Source organism: Vombatus ursinus, unplaced genomic scaffold (genome assembly GCF_900497805.2).
Source record: "Vombatus ursinus unplaced genomic scaffold, bare-nosed wombat genome assembly UNPS02009824.1, whole genome shotgun sequence".
NCBI classification, from domain to species: domain Eukaryota; kingdom Metazoa; phylum Chordata; class Mammalia; order Diprotodontia; family Vombatidae; genus Vombatus; species Vombatus ursinus.
Genome location: NW_020949602.1, coordinates 8939758 through 8953119, shown reverse-complemented (window position 1 = coordinate 8953119; position 13362 = coordinate 8939758). Strand labels below are relative to the sequence as shown.

General features: G+C 43.5%; 1 protein-coding gene across 5 annotated transcripts in view; it reads right to left on the bottom strand.

The window, feature by feature from the left end:
* The window catches only part of PATJ (PATJ, crumbs cell polarity complex component), a 332827-nt gene extending 320697 nt beyond the window's left edge, over positions 1 to 12130 (bottom strand). For all 5 annotated transcript variants that reach the window (XM_027852793.1, XM_027852795.1, XM_027852794.1 and 2 more), the window contains exon 1: positions 12029 to 12130. The gene's annotated coding sequence lies outside the window, so the exon portion shown is untranslated. The remainder of the gene's footprint in view (positions 1 to 12028) is intronic.
* Between the last annotated feature and the right edge of the window lie 1232 nt (positions 12131 to 13362).

Genomic DNA, 13362 nt, shown 5'->3' with positions numbered 1-13362 from the left:
TGGGGCTCTGTCCAATCCAAATACAAGACCCAAGAGTTTTCATTAACTTCAATGGGATCTCTACCTAAAGCGCTCTTGAGGAGACATTTATGAAGCTTGGGCTGCACAATCATAGGGTAATAGCTTTAGAGCTGGAAGGAACTTTGGGGTCACCTATTCCTTACCACCTAATTTTTAATAAATAAATAAACTGAGGCCCAGCGAGGTTACGGAACAAGCCTGAAAGGATTTAGTCAGGCCCTTTGACTGCAAATGTCAAATGTTTTCTCCAGCTTCAGGTGGGCTCCCCAAAGCTGAGTGTTGGGACTGAGGGGGAAACTGAGGTGTGTTCTCAACAGTACGACTCCATGGCAGCCCACAGCATAGAAGAGCCACTGCCTGTGTCAGCCCTTCGAGCCAACAGGTTGGGCTGTCTCTGCAAGGTGAGCAGGGCACATTCCTCTCATGCCAGACTGCTGGGCCATCTCTAGGAACACGGAACTGTCCCTATGGAGAGGTACATAATGATTCTGCTTCATGGGTCAACAAACTAGAACATGCCTGGAGCACTCAAGATCATTCTGATCTCGAAGCCAAGAGTGACTCTAGCATATCAAGAAATGGGCAGAATGTACCTCCTTTTAGATGACTATCTTTTTCCACCTTACTAACCAGTCTCCGAGGGCAGCTTGGTGGCTCAGTGGATAGAGTGCTAGGCCTGGAATTAAGAAGATTCCTCTTCCTGAGTTCAAATTTGGCCTCGGACACTTCACCTGCTAGCTGTGTGACCCTGGGCAAGTCACTTAACTCTGTCTGCCTCAGTTTCCTCATCTGTAAAATGAGCAGAAGGAAATAGCAAACCATACCAGTATCTCTGCCAAGAAAACCCCAGATGAAGTCACAAAGATTTGGACGTGACTAAAAATGACTAAACAACAACCACAAAACCGCTCTCTCACCTTCACATCCACACTCAGGGGGTCTATTCGATGCCCTATCCTGCTCTCATCTGGCTGTCAATTAATCACAACTAAAGGTAAGCAGTAAGATGGACAGCTTAAAATCCAAAAGACTCCAGTTCAAATACTGCTTCAGATACTTAAGAGCTCTGTGACCCTGGGCAAGTCATCTAACAAATAACAGCAGCAGTAATTTTTTGTTGTTGAGTCTTTTCAGTTATGTCCAACTCTTCATGGCCCCATTGGGGGTTTTCTTGGCAAAGATACTGGAGTGGTTTGCCATTTCCTTATAGATGAGGAAACTGAGGCATACATGGTTAAGGGACTTGCCCAGGGTCACACAGTTAGACACTGTCTCCGGCCACATTTGAGCTCAGAGAAGAGTCTTCTGACTCTGGGCCAGAGGCTCTACCCACTGCACCCTGTAGCTGTTCTTTATGGCTAATGAAATCTCATTTGATGTTCAGACAACTTTGTAAAATAGGTGTTATTATTATATCCATTTTTCACATGAGAAAACTAAAGCTTGAAGAGTTTAAGTGACTCACTCAGGGTTACACAGATAAGTGTCTGAAAAAGCCTTCACTCAGCCTCAGTTTCCTCACCTGTAAAATGAGGATAATAATAACAATTACCTTACAGAGTCAGTGTGAAACTCAAACAAGATAACACACGGTAAAGAACTTTGCAAAGCTCTGCGTATTAGATAAATGTTAGTTCTTATTACCAGGCTAGCATTTGTATTTAAAATTGATTCACAGGATTCTAGAATTAGGCGAGACCCATGAGATAATTTAGTCCACATTTGAGTCCCTCTCCAATATGGGATCATTCTGTCTTTTCTCGAATGCCTCCAGGAACCAGGAATTCTCTACTTTGGGAGGAAGCCTGTTCCACTTCTTATCTAGTCATTGTATCCCCAGACCTTAGCACAGTGCTTGGCATACAGTAAGCACATAATAAATGCTTGTGGGTTAGCTAACAGAAGGCTTTGAAGGCCATAGCAATCAACACATGGTGACCAAGGGCTGAAAGAGAGCTCACTGTGGTTCCCCCTGGCATCAGTGAGATGGGCAATGCACAACAGAAGAGGCCAAAATCTGACACTTACGAGATCCTCTCCAATATTACGTCTTAGTACCACAGAAGACCATGAGGAATCAGAGCTCCAAATTTTTAAATACCAGGATGAAATGGTAAAAATAGAAGATCCCAGAAAAATTCAGGAACCTTTAAGGTGTCTGGAATCTAGAAAGATGATTCCAACTGGAAAGAGAAAGTCTAGAGCCTTCTGCATCCTCTGATGGATAAGAAACCCTTCCTCCAGTTTACTGGAACCCTATTTGTATCATCAGAGGTTCCAGGGAATGCCCAACACAGCTTCTGCTAGCAAGAATCAACCGGCTTTGGAGTACCCCGCCACACAGGACCCGGGGGAAGTTACTGGGTCTCTGGGGATCTAGAATGTCAACTTGGAATTGAGGTTAGACTATAACAAGGGTCAGACATAACATACCTCATTTCCTTTTTTTTTTTTTTTTTTTTGCTTTTTGGTGAGGTGATTGGAGTTAAGTGACTTGCCCAGGGTTACACAGCTAGTGTTAAGTGTCTGAGGCTGCATTTGAACTCAGGTCTTCCTGACTCCAAGACCAGAGCTCTATTCACTGCACCACCTAGCTGCCCCCACATACCTCATTTTCACAAAACATGAAGCTATAAAGAGCTAAGAGACTGGAAAACTAGAGTGAACCATCTTTGACTAGGGTAGCTAGGTGGTGTAGTGGACAGAACGCCAAGCATGGAGTCAGAAAGACCTGAATTTAAATCCAGCCTCAGACACTTCCTAGCTGTGTGACCCTAGGCAAGTCATTTCACCCTATTTGTCTCAGTTTCCTCATCTGTAAAATGAGCTGGAGAAGGAAATGGCAAACTATTCCACTATCTTTGCCAAGAAAACCCTAAAGGGGTCATGAAGATTTGAACACAACTGAACAACAACAAAATCTTGCAACTAGTTGCAAAAGGACTCACTCTATTCTTGCCCAGTACTCGGCAACATTCTGACCAATTCATTAAACATTTAGTAAGCACCTACTGTGTTTACAATGCCATGCAAGACCCTGGAAATTCAATGATGAAAAATGACAGGCTCTGCCTTTAAGAAGCTCACCCTCTAAGAAGGGGATGTGAGTAGTAGTGGACAAAGCTCTGGATGTGGGAGTCAGAACAACCTGAGTTCAGACACTACCTGGGCAAGTCTCTTCCCCTCGTTGTGCCTCAGTTTCCTCGCCTGTAAAATGAAAGGGTTGAACTCAACAGCCTTTCCAGCTCTAAATCAATGAGTAAGAGGTAAGCATGATATATGGTTGAATGTGATTAAAAGAAGTTCGTCTAGGGCCATTTTTAGTAGGGAGGGAACACTTTTGGAGGTGTCATCTTTGTACAATAATGGGACCGGATTAGATTTAGGCTCTAAGGTCCCTTTCACCTCTAAATCTGTGATTCTAATACCTTGAATAAGATCGTGTGTATGAAAGGTTTTGTGACTCTTGAAGCTTGTTAGCCACGGGAGGTTCAGGGAAGGCTTCATGGAGGAGGTGGCCTCTGAAGTGGACCCAGATGGCTCCAGAGGAGAAAGTAAAGCTGATGACTTTGCCCAGGCCACTTTCACTTAAATCCAACCCACTTGTATGTCACGGTATCACCCCCGTGATGTCATAGTCCTCTTCAAGAACGAAGGACAAATAACAACAACCCACCTAAAGGAAGAGAAGATTCTGGATAGGTAGAGATGAGGAAACATTCCAGGCATGGAGAAAGGAATAAACAAATCCAATTACAGGACACAATGTGAGGCACGCAGCCCAGCCCAGCTGGCACCTAATGAGTAGCAGTGAAGAAAGGCTAGGGTGAATGAGGAGAGTGTAAGCTAACATCCTACCTTGGCCAGAAGGTGGCCTCTGCCAGTCTTCCCTCTGAGATCCTCTCCAATTTATCCTGTTTACATCTTATTTGTACAAAGCTTTTTGTAGGCTGTCACCCCTATGAGGCTGAGCTCCTTGAGAATAGGACAGGTTTTGGTTTTGTTTTTGTTTCTGCCTTGCTTTGTGTACACTTACTTAGCATAGTGTCTGGCACACAGTAGGCTCATAATAAATGTTTCTTGATTGACTGACTATAGCCTTTGTGAGTCAGGTTTTACTTTTTTTTTTTTGAGGCAATCAGAGTTAAGTGACTTGCCCAAGGTCACACAGCTACTAAGTGTCTGAGGGCAGATCTGAACTGTCCTCCTGACTCCAGGGGCCAGTGCTCCATCTACTTACTGCACCACCTGGCAGCCGCTAATCTCATCTCTGACACACCTCAGCAGATGTGACCAGAGAGGCTCATCTACCTCTCAGTGCCCTTAGGCAACTCTCTAAGACTGGAGTACACAGGTAAAGAGAGGCAGGGAAAGTAAATAAGGGGGAAGGGAATAAGCATTTATATAGAACCTACTACGTGCCAGGCACTGTGCCACCTTAGAGATATCTTATCATTTGATCCTCACAACAATCCTGGGAGGTAGGTGCTGTTATTATCCTCACTTTACAGTAGAGGAAAGCAAGGCAAATGCCATGTTAAGTAACTTGCAGAACTGGGTCATATGGCAAGTAAGTGCCTGAGGCTAGATCTGAATTCACGCTTTCTTAAGCCAGGGCCCAGGACTCTATCCACTGCACCACCAGGCTGCCTCAGAATTAAATTAGAATCAGATTGTGAAACTGCCCAGAATAACAGAAGAGGAAACAGAATACTTAAATAGCCCTATCTTAGAAAAAGAAATGCAACGAGCCATGGAGCTCCCAAGAAAAAAGTCCCAGGACCCGATAGATTCACAAGTGAATTCTACCAAACATTTAAAAAACAATTAATCCGAACACTATATAAACCATCTGAAAAAATAGGCAAACAAGGAGTCCTACCAAACTCCTTTTACAACATAAATATGGTGCTGATACCCAAACCGGGTGGAGAGAAAACAGACAAAGAAAACTACAGACCACTTTCCTTAATGAATATCACTGCAAAAATTTTAAATAAAATCAAGGAGATTACCGCATTATATCACAAAGATCATATACTCTGACCAGGTGGGATTTATATCAAGAAAGCAGGCCTAGGTTCAATATTAGGAAAACTATCAGCACAATTGACCATATCAATAACAAAAACAAAAATCATACCATATCGATACAGAAAAAGCCTTTGATGAAATATAATACCCTCACCTATTAAAAACACTAGAAAGTATAGGAATCAATAAAGCTCTTCTTAAAATGATACTATCTATCTAAAACCAAGACCAAGGATTATCTGCAATGGGGATAAACTTGAAGCCTAACCAGTAAGATCAGGAGTGAAGCAAGGACGTCCGTCATTACTACTATTATTCAACACTGCACTAAGAAAAGCTAGCTGTAGCAATAAGACAAGAAAAACAAATTGAAGGAATGAAAATAGGCAATGAAGAAGCAAAACCATTACAAATGTAATGGTTTTACAGATGTCCGAAGGTATACTTAGAGAATCCTAGAGAATCAACTAAAAAAAAATCAGTGGAAACAATTAACAACCAGCAAAGTTGCAGGATCTAAAATACATATACATAAATCACCAGTATTTCTACATATTACCAACAAAACCCAACAGGAAGAGATTAAAAATAATTGCAGATAATATAAAATACTTGAGTCTACCTACCTGCCAAGACAAACTCAGGGATCATATGAACACAATTACAAACCGCTTTTCGCACAAATAAAGACTGATCTAAACAATTGGAGAAATTGTAATCGCTCATGGGTAGACTAAGCCAATATAATAAAAATGACAATTCTGCCTACGTTAATTTACTTATTTAGTGCCACACCAATCAAACTACCAAAGAATTATTTATAGAGCTAGGAAAAAATACTAACAAAGTTCATCTGGAAGAACAAAAGGTAAAAAGTATCAAGGGAACAAATTTTTTTAAATGTTAAGGAAGACAGCCTAGTAACTCCAGATTTCAAACTACACTGCAAAGCAGTAATAATCAAAACAATCTGGTACTGGCTAAGAAATAGAGTGGTGGATCAGTGGAATTGATTAGGTGATTAGGTACACAATACACAATAGTAATGTAGTGTTTCATAAACCCAAAGATCTAAGCTTCTGAGGTAAGGATTTAACATTTGACAAAAGTTGCTGGGAAAACTGGAAAGCAGTTTGGCAGGTACTAGGCATAGACCAACATCTCATACCATACAGCAAAATAATGTCAGAATGGATTAATGATTTAGATATAATGGGTGATAAGTAAATTGGGGGAGGATGGAAAAATGTACCTCTCAGATCTATGGATAAGGGGAGAGTTTATGAGCAAACGAAAGATAGAGAGGATCACAGGAAGTAAAATGGATAATTTTGATTACATGAAATTAAAAAACTTACACCCAAAAACTAATGCAGTCAAAATTAGAAAAAAAACAGGAAACTGGGGGAACTTTTTTTTACAGCAAGTTTTCTCTAATAAAAGTCTCATTTCTCAAATATATAGGGAACTGAGCCAAATTTGTAAAAAATAAAAGCCATTCCCCAGTTAATAAATGGTCAAAGGCTATGAACAATTTTCAGAAGAAATCAAAGCTATCCATAATCACATGAAAAAATGCTCTAAATTACTGATTAGAGAAATGCAAATTAAAACAACTCTGAGATACCACCTCACACCTATCAGATTAACTAACATGACAGAAGAGGAAAATGACAGATGCTAGAGAAGATGTGGAAAAATTGGGACACTAATGCACTGTTGGTGGAGTTGTGAACTAGTAACTAGTCCAACCATTCTGGAGAACAACTTGGAACTATGCCCAAATGGCTACAAAACTGTATAGACTCTCTGACCTAACAATACCGCTACTAGGTCTGTATCCCAAAGAGATCAAAGAAAAGAGAAAAGGCCCTTTTTGTACAAAATATTTACAGCAGCTCTTTTTGTGGTGGCAAAGAATTGGAAATTGAAGGGATGTCCATCAACTGGGGAATGGTTGAATCAGCCGTGGTATATGATGGTGATAGAATACTACTGTGCTATAAGAAATGATGAGCAGGATAATTTCAGAAAAACCTGGAAAGACTCGTGTGAACTGAAGCAAAGTGAAGTGAGCAGAACCAGGAGAATATTGTACACAGTAACAGTAATATTGTTAAGGATGATCAACTGTGGAATACTGAGCTACTCTGATCGAGACAATGATCAAGACAATTCCAAAGGACCCATGATAAAAAGTGCTATCCATCTCCAGATAATTGAATTATGAACTCTAAATGCAGATTGAAGCATACTTTTCTTAACTTTTTTAAAAAACTATTTTACTTTTGTGTGCGTTTTCTTTTGTCACATGGCTAATATGGAAATACATTTTGTATGACTTCACATGTGTGATCGATATTAAATTAATAACATAATATAATAATATAAATAATAATGAAAAAATAATAAAATAAAATTAATTAAAGCAGGCAAGCCTTCTCAAGGAGGGGGGAGGGGCCAAAGGGAAGGAGAGAACTTGTAACTCAAAAATTTTTAAATGATTGTTAATAAAATTTTTATAATGTAATTGGGAAATACTTAACAAAATTAAAAAAGAGGTTTTTTTAAAGAATCAGACTATGTAGGACTTTGGGCAAAAGGCTAAGGAATTGGTAAGGCAGACCTGGTAAGCACTGCTCATCTTCCTTCATGTCAAAGCTCAGCTCAAGGCCAGGCAGTAAATCAACTACCATTCATTGAACACCTACTATGTGCTAGGCACTATGCTAAGAGCTAGGGATAAAGGCAATAAATGGTCCCAATTATCAAGGAGCTCCCAGGCCAAGGGAGGGGAACCTTTGGCCTTGAGGCCACAGGTGGCCCTCTAGGTCCTCAAGTGCAGCCCTTTCACAGGAGTCCATCCCCTTGGTGCAGCCTTCTCTCTTCCCCCCAGTTATTAATGCTTTCTTTCTTCAATTTTCTTTCTATCATAATTATTTGTGTAGAAGTTCTGCTGCCACCCATAGCATTTAAGGTTCCTGAGGGCAGGAACTGTTTTTGTCATTGTACCTCCAAAATCACAAAGGTTTGTTGAATAGAAGCCTCCACCATGGGTTGGTTAGTTTTTTTGTTTGGGTTTTTTTTTTCTTTTTGGTGAGGCAATCAGGGTTAAGTGACTTGCCCAGGGTCACACAGCTACTTAATGTCAAGTGTCTGAGTCCAGATTTGAACTCAGGTCCTCCTGACTCCAAGGCCCTAGCTCTATCCACTATACCACCTAGCTGCCCCCGGGAGTTGATTAGTTTTGCTGAAATTACTTTAATCTAACTTTTATCAAAATTCATTGTTACAAGAGCTGGCTGACTAGATGTGAGGCAGGGAATATATTCAGAAATGGTGAATTAAAATCAAACAATATCAAAAATGTTTGCTGAACTGAATTGAATTATAGCATCACCATGAAAATATGCGTCCAGGGACAGGCTGCACGAGATTGCCTCTGGGTACGTGCCCAGTCTGAGATCCAGCAGTGGGTAAAAGTTGCTGAGAGGGGCAAGATTTAAGGAAAACCAGAACTATCCTAAAATGGAATAGGCTTCCATGAAGGTCATAACAACAATTAGCATTTACATAGTGCTTTAATTTAAGGTCGGCAAAGCACTATACGTGTATACCACTGTACTGGTGATATAGGTAAGTAATTGCAGTTATCATTCTACAGATAAAGAGGCTGAGATGTTAGTTAAGTGATTTGCCCAGAGTTACTCTGCTAATATGAGTCTGAGGCAGCATCTGAACTCGAGTTTTGCTGATTTCCACTCTAACACGCCATGCGCTGCACCACCCAGCTAGCAGGGGCTCTCTCTCCTTATTGGAGATCCTCAAGCAAGGCTGGATGACCATTGTGTCAGGTTCAGACTCTACTAGATGGTTTCGGGTTCCTTCCGACTCTGACACATTCACCAAGCTCCTAATTTCTCCTAATTCCAGAGCTTAGCACAGTGTCTGGTATATAGTAGGCACTTAATAAATGTTTATTGGTTGGCTGAATTCCAAATCAAGGAACTGCCCTGATTTCACTGGTCTCACTTAGGATTAGCAGGAGTTTCCATACCTAGAGCCAGGAGGACCTCAAGAGACCCTCTCATCCAACTCCCTAATTTGACAAAGGAAGAGAACTGAAGCCGAAGGTCCGATTGACTTGCCCACTGCTACATAGCGGGTGAACACTAGAGAGGGTCCTTTGGACTCCAGAATCAATGCTTTCGGCAGGGTACCAAGCCGTCTCCTCTAATAATACTCAGGATCCTCTGCCTTAACATTTCATCAGAGCTGCTACCACGTAAGACTGAGCCTCTCTGAGCCTCAGTTTCCTCTTTTGTAAAATGAGCAGATTGGGCTCCATGACTTCTCAGCTCTAACCCTACGATTTTAACACCATCCAATCTTCAGCCCCCCCCAGCAAAGGAGATGTAAATGAATTTATCTGGCAACAAAGGAGACAGGAATTCCCTGAGGGCATAGATCTCCCAAACAGTGGGTCTCAGACACAGAATAAGAAAAGTCTGGGTGTGGGGTCTGGCCCACTGTTTTTTTCCCAATCTTCAACAACTCCGCCCAGTAGGAGGCAGGGAAGAGATAAGAGGATGGGGTGTGGACAGGCAACCCAAAAGATACTGCAAACAATATGGGAACGCTAGACATGTCCAAGCAGTTCCCACTAGGGGAACTTGGAATAACAAGCTTTATGTTTAGGGCCCAGATCTGCCCCTTATTCTGTGTGATCCTAGGAACATCATTTAACCTCTCTGGGCCTCAGTTTCATTATCTGTAAAATGAGCTCTCTGGACTACATGGGCTTTGAGGTCCCATCCAGCTATAAATCTAATAGGGTCTTATGACCCCTGGCATCACTCTCTCAATTCAATTATGCAAATATTCACTAGATGCCTATTATGAGAGGCATCAGGGCCAGGCAGTGGATAAAATGCTAGGCTTGGAGTAAAAAAGGCTTGGATTCAAATCCTGCCTCAGACATTTAGCAGTGATGTGACCCGTCAAGTCGGTTATTGAACCTCAGTTTCCTCATCTGTAAAAGTACCCACTGCCCAGAGATATGGTAGGGATTGAGTGGGCACCTTGCAAATACTAAAACAAGTATAGAAATGTCTTCAATTTTATTTCTAGATGAAAGATGACAGGGAAATAAGAGTGGCATAGAAGCCTGCTTTCTGGGGACAGGTAGACAGGGGTAGCTGGAGAAACTTGGTCTAGATATATAGATAAGCATCCAAACAGTAGTGGTGTAGGTGGGGCAGAGGAGCTGTTTTAGGAAATTCTGAGATGGAAACTCTCCACTTTCCACTGTGAAGATCAGATTGAGAGCTGAAAGGGACCTCGGGGGGGGGGGGGCATGGAGTACAATGTCCACATTTTCAGGACAAGGAGGCTAAGCCCAGAGGGGTTGTGACTTATCCAAGGTTACACAGGTAGTGTCAGAAGAAAGATTCCAACTCAGTTCCACTGTATCACATCCCAGCCCTTTTTCCAGGGCCTGAAAGAAGAACCAGGGGCTAAAGGGACCTCAGAGGCCATTAAATCTACCTAAGTGGGAAAACTCAAGCCCTGAGATGTAGTAACTTAGCCACATGGATAGTGTCAGTGGTAAAATTTGAACCCAAGCCCTCTGACTCCTGAGCCAAAACACTTGCACTGCACCAGAGCAGGCATGGCCTATAAGGATGTGCCTCCTTACTCCTGGTACCACTTATGAACCCTACCATTCATTTGGTACCTACTGTATACAAAGCTGGTTTCCTCCACAGCTCCTGGCACACAGTAAGCATTTAATAAATGCTTGTTGAATTGACTTCCTTGTAAAGGGAAGGAATTAGACCGTACAATAATAATAAGCTAACATTTCTATAGAACTTAATTTGTGCCAGGCACTGTGCATTATCTCACTTGACCTTCATAAGGATGCTGGGAGGTAGGTATAATGACTATTCCCATTTTACAGTTGAGGAAACTGAGATAAACAGAGTTAAGTGACTTGCTCAGGGTCACACAGCTAGTGTTTTGTGTCTTCATTTGAACTCAGGTCTTCCAGACTCCAGGCCCCCAGCTCTATCTACCATCTAGCTGCCACCTTAGATCCCTAAGGTCCCTTCGGGCTCTGACATCTATGACTCTATCATCTATCTCCCTAAACCTAGCAGGGACTGACTCCTCCCTTTCCCTGTCCTTCCTTTGAACATTAACTGAATTTCCAGAACAAAGTCCAGGTTTCTCCTTACTCTACCAAAGGCAGAGTAGGTGCCTAGTAAATGCTGGTCATCAGTGAGAGTGAGCCATGTGTAAAATATGAATCCTGACGCTCCCTAAAAGATGGCAAGCCCTTAGATGAGCAGGGACAGTGAAATCTCTTTGCCCCAGGAAGAAACCAAAGTGAGAGGAGGGATCATCTGAAGTCGACGAGGTCCCAACAGGTGGAGAAGTAAACGGGCCCCTCCAAGGCCCTCGCCCTCTCTGGACCTCAGTTTCCTCATCTGTGAAATAAAGGGTTTGGTCTAAACGACCTCCAAGATTCTTCCCGGCTGAGGGGCTCCCCAGGCTTGCGAGCCTGGCGGATGCGTGTGTTACCCCCAGACTGCAGGACAGAGAAAAGGGGGGTCTGGACTCCTCCTCCTCCTCCTCCCCCCCCCCCCGGCCTCTCTCTCCCTCCCTCCTTCCCTCTCTTCCTTCTTTCCTTCCCCGGGCCGGGAATGCTCCAGCTCCTTCTCCCTCCGACTTCCTGGCCTCCATCAAACCGCAGCTCCGCTTCGATCGGCCCCCCCAAACCGGGGCGCAGAGGGAGGAGTGTGGGGCGGGCGAGGTGGGCCGGTGCTGACGTAGGCATTTAAAGGGGCTGGCACCGGGAGCCGGGAGTCGGGGGGGGGGGGCCCTGCGAGAGCCAGGCCCGGCCACGGGGGAGGGGCGGAGAGGGATCGGAGCCGCAGGAACCCCACCCCGAACCCCAGCCTTCCTTTACCTGCTCGGTCCCGAAGAGTGGGTGCGCGAGGCGGGCGCCGGCCCCGGGGACCGGGAAAGGTGGGGCTCCAGGAGACAGGAGCACCCCCTCCCCTCACCTGGGCGGAAGTGAGAGAGAGGCTGGGGGCGGAGCGCACTCACCTGGCAGGCCCTGCCCTCCCGACCCCCTCCCCAACCAGGGCGCGGGGGCGGGGCCCCGCAGAGGGGGCGTGGCCCAGCCAGAGGCCAGCTGGGGAAGCCGGGGCACCCCGGGGCTCCAGGGGCGGGGGAGGGGAGAGCCTGGAGGAGGGGGCGTGGAGAGGGGGGGGAGGGGGGGGGGGGGGGGGGGGGGGGGGGGGGGGAGGTGTTGTCAGTACGCCCCCAGCCCTGAAATGACGCTACAGTTACTTAGTATCCTCCTGTATTTAAGTGGCGCGATGGAGAGAGAACCGGGCCCGGAGTCAGGAAGACTTGAGTTCAAATGCTACCTCAGATACTTCTGGACAAGTCCCTTCACCCCGTATGCCTCCCTTTCCTCATCTGTAAAATGAGCTGGGGAAGGAAATGGTAAACCACTCCGGTGCTTTTGCCAAGAAAACCTCCAGTGGGGTCAGAGAGTTCAGACAGGACACAACAGCAATTATATAGCACTTTAAGGTTTGCGAAGAACAGTACAGAGATTACCTCAGTGGATCTGTGTAAAAGCTGGCTATGATTATTTATGAAGGGGAGGGGAGGGAGGGGAAGGAAATATGCATTTTTATAGTGCCTACTGTGTGCCTTACAAATATTATCTCATTTGATCCTCAAAACAACCCTGAGAGGTAGGTGCCCTTATTCTCTTTTTACTGAGGAAACTGAGGCAAACAGGTTAAATGACTTGGCCAAGGTCAAACAGCTAGGAAGTGTCAGAGGCTGGATTTGAACTCAAGTGTTCCTGATTCCAGGCCCATCTAGAAGGTATCTTCCAGCTGTCCCTTTGATCAAGCAGAATGAAAGCTCTAGAGAACTGGGTTGTTTCCTGTTTAATTTGTCTTTATATTCCTAACAACTTCTTTTTCTTTATTTCCTTATTTTTTGTCTTTATATTCCTAACAACTTCTTTTTCTTTGTTTATTTTTTAATCTTTATATTCCTAACGACTTCTTTTTCTTTATTTCTTTATTTTTTGTCTTTATATGGCTAACAACTTTTTTCTTTATTTTTTATCTTTATATTCCTAACAACTTCTTTTTCTTTATTTACTTATTTTTTTGTCTTTATATTCCTAACAACTTCTTTTTCTTTGTTTATTTTTTAATCTTTATATTCCTAACAACTTCTTTTTCCTTATTTCTTTATTTTTTGTCTTTATAT